A 19,453-nucleotide genomic window follows, 5' to 3' on the forward strand; every position below is an offset into this window, starting at 1 on the left:
GATTCAAATAAGTTATTTAACTTTATTAGTTTAAATTGTTTCATATGTTAGTCACAACTGGGAGATGAGAGTTTATTTTGCATTAACATATAGGAAGATCCTTGCGTCCTCCATTTCTTTGAGCGTTTTAGTGACCTCTTCCCAACAACATAAGTTACAAAGACCATGAATCAAACAATTGTAAGGGACAACCTTGGATCGGACCGGACCAATTTTGGAGAATATTGTGGACCGTGGACCGGACCAGACGAGATCGAGTCCGAGTATGGTTTTTCCTGTTCTTGGATACGGTTGGACTAGTACAACTTTACATGCATACAATACAAATCATTAAATCGTGTTTTTGGGTTTGACATAACTTGTTAAAACGAATATATTGTTGGGTTTGATACGACACAACTTGTAAAAATGAATACGTTTTCGTTTCTTGTATCCGTTGGACTGGTCAAACTTTGATTGTTTATACCATTTGTTTGAACTTTGAATCAAATAAGTTAACGACTTTATCATATTTCATGCCTAACTAATCTTCCACTAGCCTCTTCCCATTTATCATTGTTGTCTAAATCTAATATGTTTAAAGCTTGTGCAATCTCAATATAAATACAATGGAAATGTTGTTATTATTTAATAAAAGTAATATATGAAAAGCTGAAATATTTCAGCTTTTATATCCCAATTTTAAAGGATTGTAATTCACTGAATATAACATCAAAAACATCAAAATTATAGTCTAAATTAATCTAAAAACTATAAATTCCATGTTGGAAAAAAACCATCGAAAAATATCCCTTTGTCAGCCTTGGACTGAAACTTTGAAAGATTATCTTTCAGATTCATAATAAAATATCTGCAACAAAAAACATGGATAAATTTGACATTTGGTTTCCTATCGTTAATGATTTCATATGGGGTAATGTTCAAACAACGATGAACGAAAGATCTATTTATAGTAAAACAAGCCGTCGAAACTGCTTCAGCCCAAAGATACTGTGGAAGATTCGCATATGTAAGCATTGTTCTTGCTACTTCGCAGAGAGACCTATTACTCCTTTCGACAACAACATTTTGTTGAGGTGTGTAAGGAGAGGAAAAATTATGCGAAATTCTTTTTCCAGTTAAGAATGAATCAAGAACCTTATTCTTGAACTCTAAGTCGTTATCACTCTTGATCATACGAACCTTTTTCTTCAGACTTAATTCAATGTGTTTGATGAAATCGATCATCGCTTGAGCAGTTTCAGACTTCATTCGAAGAAAACATACCCAAGTAAGCCTTGAAAAATCATCAAAAGTGACCAATATGTACCTTTTCTTGTTGAGAGTTTCAACAGTCGAAGGTCCACAAAGGTTAATATGAAGAAGTTTCAAAGGTTCAATGATCTTCGAATCTATAATGATTGAATGACCTTATCTATGTTGTTTTCCTTGTTTGCAAGCTGCACATAAAGTATCATTATCAAATTTTAAGATAGGTAATCCACGTATAAGATCTGTAACACCCAGTTCTGAAAGTATCCGTTATTGGATTTTAGAGCCCGAGGCTAGGGGCGCTTCGGTCGTTTATGGTCCTTGAGTTTTATTAGAGAAGGTTTCGGGACGGGGTGTGTTGCTAGAAGCATAGGTCTTCTCGCCACCTTTTCATGGATATAAAGTCCGTCGGAAACGGACTCAGAATGAAGGAGTTGTGATACTATGAAGATGTTGTCACTATTAGTCCCTAATAAAGAATTGTGGCAAGGCAGTCTTATGCATGCATGGAATGCATGCGTGTAGTTGGGTACGCCCAACGTAAGCTAGGTTACGCCCAACGTATAATGGGAAATAATCGCGGGTGCGGAGAGGCGTGCGCCTAGCGTACGAGAGGTACGCCCAACGTACGCTCAGAGTCACTAACCCTAATTTTTAGGGCATGCCACTATATAAAGAACATAACACCCTAGTTAACAACCTCCATCTCATCTTTATACAACCACCATGAAACCCTAAACCTCTCTTGAGTGTTCTTGAAACCTTGGGGGCCATTAGAGAGCAATTTGGGTGTTGTAAAGCCATTTCCAAGCAAGTGAAGAGATTAGCAAGGTGGTGGATCGAAGGGAAGCAGTAGATCCAAGATTGTGGTTTCATTTCAGACCATTTTGAGGTATACAGTCTGAATCTTTCCTTAAGTATGCTTAGATCTATGTTAATGGAGTTTTGGATCTTTTTAGTCCCGTGACTGAACCTTTATGGATCAACTCGTTTTCTAGGTCCAGGGTTGCCACCCTTAGTGTCATATGAGTCCCATAAGCAGTAAAGTTTCAACCTTTAGGACTCATTTGTGTTCATGCATGAGATCTAGCACTTGGTATGGAAGATTGATGAGTTTGGTCTCATTTGGTGGGTTGCAAGCCACCAAGTAGTCGACTTTATGGATTAGGACATGGAAAAGGACTTGGATATGTGTTTGTGTCTCCTGGAGTAGCATATTAAGCACTTAATGGAAAAGTGACTTAACAGGGCTGTACGATGGGCGTACAAGGAGGTACGCACGTCGTACAAGCCACCAGCCAGTACACTTAGCGTACTTAGGAGTACCCCCCGCGTACTCTGTCATTTTGGGCCTTGCGAGACTAGGCCTCGGGTTGGGCTGTGCTTTGGACTTTGGGCCTTTACACCATAGTGGATCATTCGGAGTCAGTTAATATGGGCAAAAATATGTTATGGGCTTAAGGTAAGGCCCATTAAAGGGAATGGAGCAAATTGGGCCATTAGTGGGCCACTAGTGGGCTTGGGAAACTTACCTAGTATTGGGCCTTATGAATCATGGTAGTGGACCTTGGATATGTATCATGTTGGACTAAGAGGGGTAGAAAGGTCATTCTACCCTATGAAGGATTATTGTATTGGACTAAGTGACGTTTTGGTATTGATAGCTCAGAGAGCCGAAGGACCAGCGGTTTGGGAATTGTCAGATAGCAGCCAAAGGGATATCAGCAAGGGTTCAGTAGTGCAAGGTGAGTTTTCTCCAGTAGGAACGGGTCTAAGGCACCAATGCTGACCCGTTTATGTGTGTTAGTGAATACCGGATTCAGATTCGATGCCGGGCTAGGCCCGAGGAAGGTTTATATGTATGTTTCTGAGCTACGGTTCGATGTCGTGTGGTACCCTAGGCAGTAGTGTAGGTGTAGTTATACTCGTTGTCTTTGTGATACTTGTATATGCCTGGTAGGGGGAAGAGTGTGGGCGGGGGCCTGTATCTCATCACTAGCTGAGTATGGACGGGGTTCCATATCTCATTAGTAGCAGAATAGGGGCGAGGCCCAAGATAGGCGGGGCCTTGAGACTAGCAGTTATAATATAGTGATTGTGTTAGCTTGTTTATATGTTATTGTTGTATGTAAGTAACGGGCGGGGCCCGAAGACAGGCGGGGCCTGGTAGAAACAGATCTGTATACCGAGCAGGGCCTGATGCCGGATTCGTCCGATGTCAGGCTGGGCCCGATGTAGTGGGCTATGCCCGTTGTTTGCAGTATGTGATTATGTATGGTATGTGGTAGGTTGGGGAACTCACTAAGCTTCGTGCTTACAGTTTTCAATTTTGGTTTCAGGTACTTCCGGAAACGGAGGAAAGAGCTGCGGATGATCGCATGACACACACGAAGAAGTTTTAGCCCTGGAGGCTTATACTCTGATAAAAGATCATGTTTTGAGATGATACTCTGATTTGATATAACAACCTTTGTTTATGAATGATATGATCTGTTATTATGGTTTTTATTAATTAGTTAAAAAGAATTTTTTGGGACCGTATTTTGGGGATGTTACAAGTTGGTATCAGAGCCTTGGTTTGAGGGATTCGGGCACACTTTTAGGTGTGTCTAAAATCAAACTAAGGAATTGATATAGAAATTTTCAAAAGGAAAAATTAAATGTCGGTAAAAGGATTTTGAGAAAGGAAATGAGTTTTAGAAAAGAGAAAAGAAATTTTGAGAAAAAAAAGAACTTGAAAAGAGAAAAGGGGCATGGTGTATGCAATCAGCCGAGCTCAAGTAAGTTATCACAAATTACCCATACATGTTTGTTATGATATGATATGTGCTTTATAACTGCATGCTAGATTAGGACTAAGGATCTAGGGAGGATGCCTTATGTGCCTGAAATGTGTATGAGCTTTATGAGTTGAATGCTAGTACAGATTCTCGAGTAGGGGATAGAACAGTATGATTGGATTATGTGGTTAGACTTTTTCCCTTTTTTCTGATTGCTACTTGCTTTGTGCTTTGTGGGACTCTAAGTGATGGGAGTTGGCCATTAGGCGAATACATCAAGTCACATGTGATCAGGGTTGAATAATCTCATAGTGCTGGATTTGGCCCTATTACGCAACTCTTGTCTGAGTCTAACCGTTGTAAGGACGAGTCCTTTACTCGAAGGATTATCTGATCCTCGTCACATGTGATGGTATTCAGGTGGTGGATAATTGGCATTATGAAGATACCTTCAGTAGCTGAGGACTGGGTGCGGTTTGGAGGTTACCCTAGGGCAAGCCTATAATGAGAGTAGTGTTGGGAGCAATGTCAGTAGCAGTGAAAGGGACTTGGTGTAGTCGAGGCAATTCTTGAGGAAAGTACGGATAGATGTGGAAGGTAGTAGGGGATCATACTACTAAAAACAGAGGATTTGTACTCGATTCAAGAAGGGCTGAGATAAAACCAGGGAACTTGTAGCGTGTGTGTGATCCCTCGGTAGTGATGTGTATTCTGATGGTTGTTATGGCATGTTTTCAGCATGGTGACGTTATGTGAGAGACCAGTGAGAAAATTAGGCACCGAAGAGGGATCAAGCTCGGGATCAGAAGCTGAGTAGCTCGAGGAGCGCATGAGGGAGTTCATCTCAGCCGAGGTTACACGTAGTATTCTGGACCAGGCTCCTGTGATCTTTGGTTCGGTTAAGGAGGGTGTTTTGGAGCTTCTGGATGAGAAGTCGGGGTTTTTTTGTACTGAGATGATGGCCATGATGGGGGCGTGATCGCTAACATTTCGAGAGTTCAGAGCTTGTGGAGCTCCGGACTATCATGGGGCTAGGGACCCCATTTGTGACAACCCAAAAATTTCCACTTCAATAGAAGCCAAGTCTGTTTCTGCTGACTTTCAAACTTTTGGGATAAGTTTGAGCAACTCAGGATTTACACTTAAGGAGATATCAGGAGAGAGGTTGCACTTGGGTCTTGTACAACTTTGTTATTCCAAAACTCTATGATATTAGAGTTCTTTCCGGGAATAAAATATTTTCTGCCAAAAATCCCAGGACTATATATAGAATTCTGAACCAAATTATTCATTAGTTACAGTTCCAACTAGAGAAAAGCCAAATTCTCTCTCAAGGATCTTTGGACTTTTGTTCTGGAAAGTGAGTACTTCTATCTAGTGTTATTTTAAAGCTTTATATATGCTTAATACACTAGAAATCATAGGAAAACACCAAGATCTGTGAGTTTACCACCCAAGAACACCTTGGGGAGTAAACTCCATTTCAAGGGCCAAAGTGTGCCCAATGACCCCTAGACCTTGGAAACCAAACATGGGACAAACCTTGACATGTTTAGGCATCAAAAGCAATTAAAATCAAGGACCAAAAGTGAGTTCACGGCCAAGGAAGTTCTTGGGCCGTGAACTCCATTTTAGGGTGCCAAAATGCCCTAAATGCCTTCCATAACCCAAGAGACAAGAATAGAAATTTACCTAGATGTGTTTAGGACCCAAAACAACCAAAATATCATCTCCCATAAGTGTTTACGGCCGCAAACACATGACCAAATGGTCCATGGGCCGTAAACTCAAAATAGAGGTGTTTTGATGCCACAAACACTTCCAAGGGCTTAGGCATGAATTTAGAATGCTTCTTTATGACCTTTAGGACCCTCATAAACATATTTGGCCATAAGTTTATGGTAGTAAACTCATTTGGGCCGTGAACACCTCAAAAACTCCAAAAAAGGTGGTATTTCTCACCCTAGGCTAGAGCTAATGTCCCTAAATAATTCCCTAGACTTCAAACTAGCAATAACCCATGAGTAACCATGAGTTTACGGCCGTAAACTCCCTTGGGCCATGAACTCATGATAGTAGACTCATATAAGTGCCTTTATACCCTCCTAGGTTGAATCACATGTGATTCCAACACTTGGTTAAGGTGTTTCCTAGTCCCGGAAGGTGTTTCCTAGTCTCGGAAGGTGTTTCCTAGTCCCGGAAGGTGTTTCCTTTCATATAGTTGCTTATAAACACTATATTCATGTCATTATGTGTCCTTAAATATCATTTAGGACTTATTGTGTCTCGGAACTTCATTCGTGGAACTTCTCATCCGTACGCGCATACCCGTTTGAATCACCCACAACAGGTGAGTTCATACCCCATAATGAATCTTTTAACTATTTTAATTGTTTTAAGGGGGGAATACAAGTTGAACACAATGATATTTGTGTAATTATTTGTTGTTAAACATTCTTTCAAAATGTTACTTATGTTATTTATAAGTTGTTAAAACATTTCAAAACTCTTCTAAAGGTTATGTTACTTTATAGTTATACAAAACTCCATTTTAAAGTATAAGCATAACTTTGTAGATAAATGAGTCTTTTCAGTAACAGTCCAGTTAGAGCATTAGTAAACTATTATAGGTATAGTTTAGGAGAATGCTATTAATTAGTTCTAGTACAATGAAGCACACAAAGAGTCAATAACAGAACAGAACAGAACAGAACATAACATAACTAAAAAGTTAATTAATTTGCTATAGCATGACAACACGCAGACAGGATCTAACTTTAATGTGAATTACACGGCTTGAATGGATTTGCTCGGGTTACGTTTGGTTCCCTCAATCTCCATACATGATAGCGGGTTAGTAGGGGTTCTAGCTTTCACATTATGACCGTAATAAAACACACTTATGTTTTTAGGTTGATAGTACCTCCGTATGTCAGTATAAACGACATCTGGGTACTCACTTTCTCCCATTACTTTCATAAAGTGTCGGTAACACTTGAAGGTTCATCTATTCTCTAATCGAGGTAGGTTATAAACTAGGGAGAATGTACTTTACAGTTGACAAAGGAACAATAGAGTCTTGGTAGAAGACTGCTTTCATAACAGTAGAGACTTGGTAGAAGACTGCTTTCAAAATAGTAGAGTCTTGGTAGAAGACTGCTTTCAAAACAATAGGGTCTTGGTAGAAGACTGCTTTCATAACAGTAGAGTCTTGGTAGAAGACTGCTTTCAAAACAGTAGGGTCTTGGTAGAAGACTGCTTTCAAAACAACCGAGTCTTGGTAGAAGGCTACATTTTAAAAGTTAGGACCATGATGCTAACCTTATGATTCCGTAATGTATACACTATAGGATACATATATGTTAAGTAGATGCCGACAGCTAATAGGATGTGTGTTCTTCGCTGTACGTCTTGTTCCTGTTGGATGTAGGCTTACACCGAGGTCACCCAATCTATTATCTACCCGAATCTATATATATTTATGCTTAGTATACATTAAGTCATCATAAGGGTACCAGGTATGGATTAGGTTATAGGACACAGGGTCAATGCACAGTTTTTCTAGTACAAAACTTTCGTTTCAAAGTTAGTACTTTTGGTAGACAAAACTAGCGATTTCCCAGTTAAGGGCTTAATCCATTTTATTAAGCTAGTACAATTTTAAAGACTTTAAGTGAGTTAACTCTATAATACCTTAGTTTATACACCATGTTTATATATAAGACTAGTATCCGAGAGCTAGTAGGATGTGTGCTCTTCGCTGTACGTCCTGTTCCCATTGGATGTGGGCTTACACCGAGGTCACCCAATCTACTATCTACCCGATATCAAATTATATATAGCAGTATAAACAAAGCTATTATAAAAGTAATCACCATAGTCAATATTTTATTATAAGAAATATAGGTTTTCTTAAAAGGAACTCTCCATTAGATATAAAGGAACCATTACAAATAACTCCATGAGTAACAAGTGAATACACCAAGGTTATATATGACAACGATCTAACAACCAATGGAATATGTGCTATCCGCCTTACTTACTGTACCCTATCGGGTTGTAGGTTGAGGGCAGATGTGTATAATCGATTGTTTGTTTACTCCAAGTATATATAACTTGTACCCACTTATTACGCATAGAAAGGCTTGTAGTGTCATTTTACTCAACTCCCATTTAAAGTAGGAAGTATATGATATTCTAGAGGAACAAACAAACTTTACAAAACAACACCTTACAGCTTACAGTACTTTACATATACATTTTCAACCACATTTTTACATCTTACTCACATCACTAAAATCTTATGAACTCACCAGCTTAATTGCTGATCAACTCTTTCAAATAACTTGTATTCTCAGGAGACTATTAGACAAGTGCTCGTGGTGGGACTTCAGAAGATGGAGCGTTATAGCTTCAAGTCTTGTTTTGTTATTTGTTTATGACTTCTATGTTTTGTGAACACATACATTGTAAACACTTTCTTTCTAAATGAAATGGTTGTTCATTACTTGCTTACCATATACATATCTCGTGATACTTGACATGACGTCCTCCACCCCCGAACGTTTCCGCAATTCCGGTTTTGGGGTATGACACCATTGCTAGCAACAGGTAGTTGGCTGATGTCGCCAATGCTTTCCGTACGAGTCGATGCCCTGAGGGGGACAAGGTCTGACTTGCCTCCTGTCTTCTGAAGGAAAGAGCACGGGACTGGTGGGAGGAGGTTGGATATACTATTGGAGATGATGCCGCATTGGACGCGATTGTAGGGTTTTGGTATAATACAACATCCTATGGTGCACATACAACCCTAAATACCTTGGATCTATGTTTTCACTAATTATACATGCAAATGGTTTCCAAGGCATTAAACCTATAACTAGCATGCATTTGACATAAACCATATAATATACTAGTTAGGGAAACATACCTTTTATGTGGCTTGAAGTCTTGATGTATTTGACCTTAAGAGCTTAGCACCAATAGTATGAAATGCCTCTAATGGAATCACAACACACCTAGGACAAAGGTGGCTCTTGAGAGAGAATTCCATGCACCAAAACACCTCCATATTTCTCTAAGAAAAGAAGTGGTGATTTTGGCTATGGAGTAACCTATTTATATGTAGGATTCCAAGGGTCATGGGTATAACCCATAATCCATACCCATGGGTTTTATGATCCATGGTTCATGTGGCCCAACTCTTTATGTATCCATACATAAACTTGGTCCAACATGGGTCATAAGCCCAACGCATATAAATATAACTAATTATCATAATTAGTCCCCATAGATTTAATTAGTCTCTTTTGATCACTAAATTAATTCCAAATTAATTCTTGATCGATACTAATTAAATCATATGATTTCATATTAATATATTATAACTTATAATATATTAATAAACCATAAATAACCTTCTCTCAAAAGTCCATCCTAACAAATTGTCCTGATGATATGCAACCCAAATGGACCATGCTACTCTCGGGTCAAGTACATACCAATAATAGTTATGGCCTTAGACATCTAATCCAACAGTCTCCCACTTGGATAAGTCTAAAGCTATTATTGCAAGTACGACTTCATAACCCGACTAGCAATCGTAGCTCCTAAAGCCGCTGTCGAACTCTGAACAAATCAATGACGCGTCCATTAGATAAGGGATCATATATTCCTCCATTCTAGATATCATATGGACTGAGACATGGATTATAATCATTCTCTCTGTCCATTTGTTGTTTCCCGATTTCCGATTAATGACGACTGACTAACTGAACAAATCAAATCAGTCCTGGCCCGGCCGAGCACTTCCATTTGTCATCATCAAATCATCGAGGGGCCCACATATATTGCTTTTATCCCGAAGGTAAAAGGAATATATAAACTTCGACTCATATGGCTTGTTCTACTACTTGTTGAATCATACACAAAGGCACGTTTTATAACATCGAGTTACCAATGCGTTTTCGTGCAATCAATGTATAACCAACTCATAGTAACAACTCATATCTCTAGGTTTGAAGAATATAAAATATTATCGTCTCATGATCACTCGTGATAAAATCCATGAAGTGATTCCAATGAGCGCGGGTTCAATCCAATACTTAGAACTTATGAGCACTCATGAGTGTTGTAGCCCTTTGTCGAACATCTTAGACCTCTACAAGCCAACCCATGACAGTCTTGATTCATATCTACTTCCAACATATGACCAAGTGTGGATGGTTTGAATAACTTAGTCAATCAGAACAATGACCTAGCTATTCTGGAAGTCAAAACATGCAAAGTGAAACACAATAATAATCGAATCCAATATGGTCTCAGAACTTATGAATATAAATAAAACACCTTTTATTTATCACCATATGATTACACATTATTCATTGTATACTGTTTCAGCTATCAACTTTATTTTTGAATTAAAACAATAGTTGTCCCATGCTTCAAGCATGTACACTATGTTTTTCTAAACACTAGTCATGCCACACACCAAGTATGCATACTATGTTTGTCTATGATCTTTACTTTGTGAAATAGATCAATTGAACATAACTCCAATGATTCTCATTTCACAGTCCCAAATCTTACTGCAAATGCAAGAATTCCAAATTCATTCCATTTACTGAAATCAGTTAGATTCTAAACTTATATGCATTGATCCTCTTGTAATGATTATGCACAAATTCACAAAGACTTGGAAACAATCATTACAGAGTGTTCCAAAGGAGATCAACTCCTTGGAAACATCCTTCTTGCATTAAGTTTCCTAATCATACAGATTGAATACTTTCTAACTTTGAAGCATTTCCATATTCCATTTTGACTATCACTTCTGAACAAGAGTTGCCTCCTTACAAATTATGTCAATATGGTCCTTCCAGAATTAATACTATACTTCCAACTGTCCTTGAGCAACCAATCTTTGGTAAACCTTAGATTGTCCTCAATAATTGCTTAATCATTTTAGTCATATCAATTTCTAGACCTTTTTCCCTTCTTCATGCCCCAGGCATTTGGAAAAACTTAGAAAGAGTGAATATAGCACATGTAATTGATCCTATATCCGAAGCATATGGGACACGATTCATGATGTCTCACATAAAGACTAAACCAATCTTTTGCTATAATATTTCCTTTTCTATTTGCCAAGTTCTCATAACTCAGATTATGAAAAGGGATGCCGTAATCATAATCGAATTTTAGAACGCAAATAATGAACCCATATATAGAATTTCTTTATGTTGATCCATCCCAACATGAAATTCATATATATTCTTGACTAAATATGATTAAGACCTCAATCTAAGTTTTTAGATTTGAGATGAAGTATAATTTCCTCTCCCTTAATTATAGCAAAACAACTTTTTCAACCCCTGCAACCTCACGAATTGAAACTTTTGTTTTCTATAATTAACGTTGCTAACTTGCAATACTTATCATAATTATCATGCTCTCACTAACATGATGATTATTAGCATAACACTTATGCTTCCACTAGCTTTGACATGTACCCAGAAATCAACTGAACTTCTAGAAATCAATACTTTATTGACTTCCTTACCAAAGTTCAGATTTCTGATACTAGATTGCCTTGATAAGACTTTATCAATATCATACACCTCTCTTAGATAGCTCACATGTGTGTCTAAAAAATTATGAAGAGGGACATCGTAATCATAATGTTTAGACCTTTTGTCATTCCCACAATTGCTATCTACTCAAAATCTACTTAGTGAAAGAGTTTCCTTACCATCATTTTCATGAACCGAAGAGAAACCTTATGACACTTAGATTTAATGGTGTATGTGTTCTTATCCATGTGAATTGTCAAAACCATAGCCACAATACAAGGATAATGACAAATCCAAACTCATATGGATTGAACTTGTGCAATCTTAACTTCTTGCCACCTGGAAGCTCAAGGGCTTGCCATTGCTTCCAAGTAGTTATGCAAACAATTAAGAACATGTAGAACTCAAATGTATAGCCAACTTAACTGGAATGGGCACATAAATGTCATCACGATAGGTTATAAACCTCTACTTGTGTGCTAGCAATGAAATATAGGTTTTATTCTTGATTACTTCTTGAAACCTTTTTCAGGATCTTTTAGACTCCCACTGTCTCCTTAACCTATACGACTCTCTTGCCAAATATTCAAGAGATAGTGTGGATTCTAATCAAGACAGACACTTAACACAATTAGCCTTAGTTGGTCTTTGTTTTATCCAAAACATCACAACTTACCAATTTCAAATGTACAAGAGTAGAAAACTTTTACTCTTACATTTGACAAGTGTTTTAAACCTTCTTTAAGACATGTCACTCAAGTTACAATCTTAGAGTATAACTCTATGAATTGTTTTGGAATGAAGTATGAATCATCTTCTTGATTTAACCACTTCAACAATTCATAAATCCTCTTCTTAACTATCAGAATGTACTTAGAGGATGAATTGTGATAAGGTCTCAAAATCATTAAGATGAGCTTAAAACATGATACTAAAGTACTCTCCCATCTTTTCAGATTTGAGAAACTTTTATCCTTCTGCCTAATTTGATTCTTCTTATTCGTTCTGTCATACATTGAAAATTTTCCAATGTTTCAGAATTATACTTAAGTTAGTAAGTATAATCATATTTACTAAGCCTTAGTAAATCATGACGAATAGTCTTATCCATCTTTTGTGGTGGACTTTGACAAGTGCACAAGAAAGTGTACTTGATCCCTTAGTCCTTCTCTTGACTCACACATCCATGTGAACAAGTAGTTAGTCTTAATTTTTCCAATGCTCAAAAGTTCTCATTCATCATACTATACAACTTGCATGATTCCAAGTTTCGGTCCAATTGAAACTTGGGTGATGAGAATCTTTCCTTATTTGGTAAATTTAGACACTACCACAAATGAACGAATCAAATTCATATTACCAATATTGCTATAAACATACAAACATCAATTTTTCATGAATGCCATTGTAAGGAGATAAAAATAAAGTAAAACAAACTTTTATTTATTTTAAAATGAGAAAAAAACTTATTCCTTACAATGTAACTTGAAATGAAAACTATGTTATTACTTGTTTCCTAGCAATCTATCATAACTCCTAAGAGTAGCTCAAGAATCCAATCTTCAATCAAGCGATAGAAATCCATCTTCGCAATCAGATTCAACATACTCTTTCTTTAAGTTTCCTTCACTTTTCCTTTGATTCTTAAACATCAACATGTGACCCAGTCACATCTTGTAATAAGAATCTCAAAATAGAAACTTAACCGAGTTAGATAGTGGACCTTACCTGAAAATAGAGTCAAACTTATTGACTTTACTAGCCTTATGATCTTTCAGGTAAAATTGACAGCTTTGCAACCAATGCCCTTTCATTTTGGCAATAGGACCATATGGACCCTTAGGTAATACTACATGGGACTATCTCTGACTTAGCCTTTCTCTTTACCATTTGGTCAATCGAGTTGACTATGGCCGATCCCTTTCCATTGGGAAGAGAATGCTTTTCTGGATTTCCTGTGTCACTATTGTCCCTGTCCATAAAGTTTTGGGAAGTTGATCTCCTAATCAAATTTGCTTTACTAGTACACTAAATCATTTCTGATTTAGCAGCACCAAGCAAATAGATTAGATCATTAAGGGTCTTGTCATAGTCTGCTTCATAGGAGTCCCAAGGAACTCACTATGTGACTTAGAAAGTGATTGAACCACTAACTTTCTTAAGACTTTGACACTCAACTCTCCCGGCTTGTCAGTATGTGACTTCATCTCCAAGATGTGATCACACCTAGACCTTGCCTTGCCAATAGGGCTTGAGTGACCTTGAACTTGTGGGTTAGAGAGAATAATTAGAGGAGGTGGAGGAAGTGAAGTTCCAAGATATTTGGGAAGATCATAGATGTCTGAACTAGACATCTTTTGGGAGATATTCAAGATAGTTGATTTAAAGTCCTTAATATAACACCCAATATGAAATATTAAGGCTAGGACCCAACAAACTATTTTATAACTTGGAAGATGGATGCCGTAATCCAAGCTATAGAATATTTGAAGGTAGGTGAATGACGAATCACCAATTTCCACCATGAAAAATGAAATAATTTATTAGTTTTTAATTGGATTTGAAACTCCCAGATCTTTTGAGATTCATTGAACTTTTCAGTGGCATGTTTCAATCTCGAGTGTGCCCTTCAGGTTTTGTGACTGGGATGCTGAGGATCACAAAACAAGGTGTGAAGTAACCATGCAAATTACTTGGCCCCCTTAAGTGTTTACCCCTCAATCGATGTGCCGGTTAACCACACACGCTCCATCGATACTATGATAAACATTAAGTTACCCTTTGCCTACCTTGTTAAAACGAGTTAGTGTGCCAGTTAACCACACACGCTCCACTAACCGACTTAAACAAAGTGCAAAGTGTAATTTCATGGATTAGCACCTTATTCACATTTTCCTAAGTAACTAAGATTGGGTATTTATAAAAGGTTTAGTTACTTAGTATTTGTCATTAATACTTTTAATGAAGGGAGAATTATAGTCTTTGTCCTACCCGTTCGGCTAATGACCCTCCACCGGTCAAGGAAGCGGTGGGTGAGAGTGGACACCCATTAAACTGCCATTTTATAGGCAGTAACCTTATACCCCCCTTATAGACCGGCTTCGTGAATGAGGCCTACTAACGGTAAGACTGACTTTACTCTTATACATATATATAAATATTATTAACTTATAATATTATAAAGTATAAGGGTTGAATTTTAACTTTTAAAATTCTAAGGTCTAGTTTGGAATTAAAGTATACATGGGGGGTAACTTTACAAATTCCAAAAATTGAGGACAAGTTTTGAAACCTTTCAAAACTCTTGGCTTTTTCATAACTCATGAGTTTAATTAAGGTTTAATGAAAAAAAAAAATTCAAGTTCCATAACTTGATGACAAGTTATGGAAGACATTAAATCATTTAATGATGACATTAAAAATAGAGACTCTTCTATTTTCATAACCTATGAGACTTAATGACACTTTAAAAAGAAAAACTCTTCACTTTTCATAACTTGAGGACAAGTTATGGAGTTCATAAAAACCATTAAGATCAAATATTCCAATTAACACAATAATCAAATAATTTTTCTATGATCTAGATTAAACTCATAAGTAAAGATAATTCACATCAACAATTTTCATGAAATTAGATAATCATATAAACTAATACAAATATTGAAAATTTGACAATTATCCTTTGAAGACTCTTGGACTTCATAACCTAAAGAGTTAATAAATGAGACATTTCACATCCATAACTTATGGAAGTTTCAAAACTCTTAAGATCATAACTTTAAAAAAAACTTTTGAGTTCCAAAGTTTTATGACAAAATTTGTAACTCCTTAAAACCACTTAGATCAAACTTTTAAAACAAATAAAATAATCATATCATTCTATCTTTTAATAAATTGACCTAATTCAACTATTGTAGTAAAGTGACTCAAATTTTACAAATAATTAGTTTTTCATAAAATCAAGTAATTATCATAAAATTTGACAAACTTCATGTTTTTTTTTCTTTTGTTTTTCATCAACTTGAAAAAAAATACATTTGCATCAAATATAGTAGAAAACAACCCATGGCTCTGATACTACTGTTGGGTTTTGGTATAATACAACATCCTATGGTGCACATACAACCCTAAATACCTTGGATCTATGTTTTCACTAATTATACATGCAAATGGTTTCCAAGGCATTAAACCTATAACTAGCATGCATTTGACATAAACCATATAATATACTAGTTAGGGAAACATACCTTTTATGTGGCTTGAAGTCTTGATGTATTTGACCTTAAGAGCTTAGCACCAATAGTATGAAATGCCTCAAATGGAATCACAACACACCTAGGACAAAGGTGGCTCTTGAGAGAGAATTTCATGCACCAAAACACCTCCATATTTCTCTAAGAAAAGAAGTGGTGATTTTGGCTATGGAGTAACCTATTTATATGTAGGATTCCAAGGGTCATGGGTATAACCCATAATCCATACCCATGGGTTTTATGATCCATGGTTCATGTGGCCCAACTCTTTATGTATCCATACATAAACTTGGTCCAACATGGGTCATAAGCCCAACGCATATAAATATAACTAATTATCATAATTAGTCCCCATAGATTTAATTAGTCTCTTTTGATCACTAAATTAATTCCAAATTAATTCTTGATCGATACTAATTAAATCATATGATTTCATATTAATATATTATAACTTATAATATATTAATAAACCATAAATAACCTTCTCTCAAAAGTCCATCCTAACAAATTGTCCTGATGATATGCAACCCAAATGGACCATGCTACTCTCGGGTCAAGTACATACCAATAATAGTTATGGCCTTAGACATCTAATCCAACAGCGATGACATGGAATGATTTCTCAGCTAGGTTCAGGGCCGAGTTTGCACCAGTTATTAAGGTGAAGCAGTTAGCACGGGAGTTTCAGGACCACTAGCAGACTACTGAGACGGTGGCAGAAATCACCGCCAAGTTCAAGGAGAGGGCTCTTCTTGAGCATGGTTAGCATATATCAGGGGAACCCTGGCAAGGCTCACTGGAATGTGGTGAAGAACATTCTCAAGTACCTGCAGAGGACTAAGGACTAGGTCCTTACCCTCGGTGGGAGTGATGACTTGAGAGTAGTAGGGTATAGTGATGCTAGCTTCCAAATTGATAGGGATAATTTCCGCTCTCATTCAAGCTGGGTCTTTACCTTAAACGGAGGAGTAATAACTTGGAAAAGTTCCAAGCAGGAGACAGTGGCCAATTCAACTTGCGAATCAGAGTATATAACGGCAAGCGAGGTAGCAAAGGAGGCTATATGGCTAAAGAACTTCATTGGAGACCTTGGAGTTATACTAGCTAAAGGAGCCTATGGAAATTTTCTATGATAGTGAAAGTGCAGCTGCCTTAGCCAAGGAACCAAGGGATCACGGGAGACCCAGACACATCGACATAAAATATCATTTCATTAGACATCGTATAGAATAAGGACTCCTCGTGGAAAAGAGGGTATCATTGGATGAGAACCCAACAGAACCCCTCACGAAGGGACTGGGTAGGGTTAAGCGTCTCTAGAATGCCAGGCGCATAGGGCTGAAGGATGATATTAGTTATACTAGTTAGATAGCTTTGAAATTTGTAAAGTGTATCTGACATTTGATGATGAATAAAAAGTTGTTGTTTATGTTGGATAAGGTGTCTAAGTCCATAACTATTTCGGGCTTGTACTTGACTCGACCCGGCATGGTCCATTTGGGTTGCATGGCACCATGCAATTGGTTAGACTAAATGAGAGAAATAACACTTGGAGATTATTAATATATTATAAGTTCTAATATATTAATAATATTATTTGATTAGTTTGATCAAGAATTAATTTGGAATTAATTAAGTGATCAAAGGTTAACTAATTAAATATATGGGTTCATCCATATCTTGTATAGTGGGCTAAGAGGCTCCATGGATTATCAAGTTGGGTTCTACCCATAGGATGCTCCATGGATGCTCCATGGGAGTTACAAACCCATGGGTCATGAAAATGAAGAGTCATGACACATTAGGGTTTACATGGTGTAACCCTAGATGTGTCAACACTATATAAGGATCCCATTCTCCACCAAAATCGGCACTAATAAGAAACAAGAGGGCTTGGCCGATTTTGAGAAGTGTGTGTTATCTCAAGAGTCTTTCCAAGAGCATTTGGTGTTGTGTGAAGCATTTGAGGCATCACACTTGGGGTGCTAGGCTCACAAGGTTTCAAGGAATACAAGCAACAACAAGGTAAGTTATTCTATCTATGATTCAAGTTAAAATTGTTCCCCATGTATGCTAGATAGGAATATAACCTTGGAATTCAACTTTGCATGATAATTAGACAAACATAGATCCAAGGTTATTAGGGTTGCATGTACACTTAGGAAGTGTTAGAATGCTCAAAACCCATCAGTGGTATCAGAGCCTAGGCTTGTTTGTTTGTTATTTGTGCTTAAAAGTTGAAGAAAGTCGAAAATCTTGCTGTCTGACTGATGGACTCGGCGAGTCCATGGGGAGGACTCGACGAGTTCATGTGTATCTTCAACCTACTCGGCGAGTAGGTTTATGCACTCGGCGAGTAGGGTCGACAGAGTGCAGAATTTCGACTTGTGTTGCTGGAAATGGATTAGAATCATTACCCTAAAATGTTTTGGTACTTGAAAACTTATTTTAGAAGGTGTAATGTCTTTTCTAACACATTTACAACAACAAATTATCAAAATTACAAAGATTAAATGTGATTTTGATTCTTGAAAGTGTTCATATTCATGTTCTTGTTCTTATGATGTTTAGATGATCATAGGAATTATTTGTAACCTATGTGGTAGATTAATTCATGATCATAATGTGTTTTAATGGAGTCCATAACTTGTCCTCAAGTTATGGAAAACCAAAAGTCTCTTGGATTAAAAAACCATTAAAAGAACACAAGAGTTAGAAAAATGAAAAGTCCTCATTTTATTACTCTATTAAACTCATAAGTTACAAGAAATGAAAAGTTTTGAAAGATTACAAAACTTGCCCTCAAGTTTTGGAACAAGTAAAGTTAAGTTAAAACTTTAGTTCCAACCCCTAGAATTTTAAAAGTTAAAATTCAACCCTTATACTTATATTATTATGATTTAATAATTATATATATATGTATAAGAACAAAGTCGTCTTACCGCTAGTACGCCTCATTCACGAAGCCGGTCTATAAGGTGGGTATAAGGTTGTTGCCTATAAAATGGTGACTTAATGGGTGTCCACTCTCACCCACCGCTTGCTTGATCGGTGGAGGGTCGTTAGCCGAACGGGTAAGACAAGGACTTATTAATTCTCATTCAAAGTATGATGAATATTATAAAGTAACTAAATGTTTTATTAAATTCCCAATCTTAGTTACTTTAGGAAAAATGTGAATAAGGTGCTATTCCATGAAATTACACTTTACACTTTGATTAAGTCGTTGGTGGAGCGTGTGTGGTTAACCGGCACACTAACTTGGACTTAACAAGGTAGGTAAAGGGTGACTTAGGGTTTATTATAGTATCGATGGAGCGTGTGTGGTTAACCGGCACATCGATTGAGTGATAAACTTTAAGGGTACCAAGTGATTTGCATGGTTACTTCACACCTCGTTTTGTGATCCTCGGTATCCCAGTCACAAAACTTGGAGGGCACACTCGAGATTGAAACATGCCTTTGAAAAGTTCATTGAATCTCAAAGAATCTAGGAATTTCTAAGAACCATTCAAAAACCTAATACTAAAATATTGCGGTTTTCGTGGTGGAAATTGGTGAATCGTCATTCACCTACCTTTCAAATATGATATAGCTT

The sequence above is a fragment of the Lactuca sativa genome, chromosome 3 (assembly GCF_002870075.4).
Source record: "Lactuca sativa cultivar Salinas chromosome 3, Lsat_Salinas_v11, whole genome shotgun sequence".
Taxonomy (NCBI): domain Eukaryota; kingdom Viridiplantae; phylum Streptophyta; class Magnoliopsida; order Asterales; family Asteraceae; genus Lactuca; species Lactuca sativa.